We start from the raw sequence: 864 nt of genomic DNA, 5'->3' as shown, positions 1-864 counted from the left end.
CCCCCCTCCACCCCCATGCTGATTTGGTCCCTCCGAATGTTGAAGAGCTTCACTCTGCCAGAGAAAAAAACTACACCCCTCCAGGAATTTATCTTGAAACATTTACTCATGGCTGATTGCCTGCAACAGAGCGCTTTTAGAGAACATTAAATTTTATCTCCCGAGCTGCAAAACATGTTTTCAGCGCTGCTCCAGCAACACAGCCATTTATTCCTTGGCAGCAGGGGGGGTGGGGGTGGGGGGGTGTGTTGGGTAGGTTCTGGTACAAATTTGATTCACTGAGCCTCCCCGTGAGGTCAGAGGTGAAACTTTTCTCGCTCACCTCGTCTTGAGCGAGCGCTCTCTCCTTTCTGTCATACAGCTATTAGACTCACAGGCAGGACACGAGGCTCTATCTCGGACCTGCAAATCACTATGAATACATTCACTGTCATTAAGCATCTCAGCAGAAAAGCCTATGAATTTAAAAGCTGGAATTTAAAAGGCCTTGTCCCTGAATATTTCTGCCATTTGATAAATAAGTCATTATTCCCTCGACAGACTCGGCGGCAGCAGCGGGGACTATCACAAATTCTATTTTAGAAACGGAGAGAGGAGACAGAACCCTCAAGACCCCTCAAATAATTCTTTTAATGCTGCCTCTCCCCTCTTTTATCATTTTTATCCCTCCGCTGCCCTCCATCCCACCATCATTATCCACAAATCCAAAATAGAAAATGAGTGGAGTAATGTAGAGCAGGCATATTTCAGTGAGCTGCTGATGGACGAAGAGAGAGACGGTAGGGTGGGGGGGGGCTAAATGATGTCATTTCCAAACAGGCAGTGATGACCATCCAGAGTGAGAAATAGGGCATGCAGCTGACC

At 47.1% G+C, this 864-nt stretch overlaps 1 protein-coding gene across 1 annotated transcript in view; it reads left to right on the top strand.

Annotated features, from left to right (window-relative positions):
• Positions 1-864, top strand: part of celf2 (cugbp, Elav-like family member 2) — a 196,909-nt gene that overhangs the window by 708 nt on the left and 195,337 nt on the right. The window lies entirely within an intron of this gene.

The sequence above is a fragment of the Seriola lalandi genome, unplaced genomic scaffold (genome assembly GCF_002814215.2).
Source record: "Seriola lalandi dorsalis isolate HSWRI2012SDOR001 ecotype SW California unplaced genomic scaffold, Sedor1 jcf7180002054961, whole genome shotgun sequence".
Classification (NCBI taxonomy): domain Eukaryota; kingdom Metazoa; phylum Chordata; class Actinopteri; order Carangiformes; family Carangidae; genus Seriola; species Seriola lalandi.
This window is presented reverse-complemented; position numbering and strand designations above follow the sequence as displayed.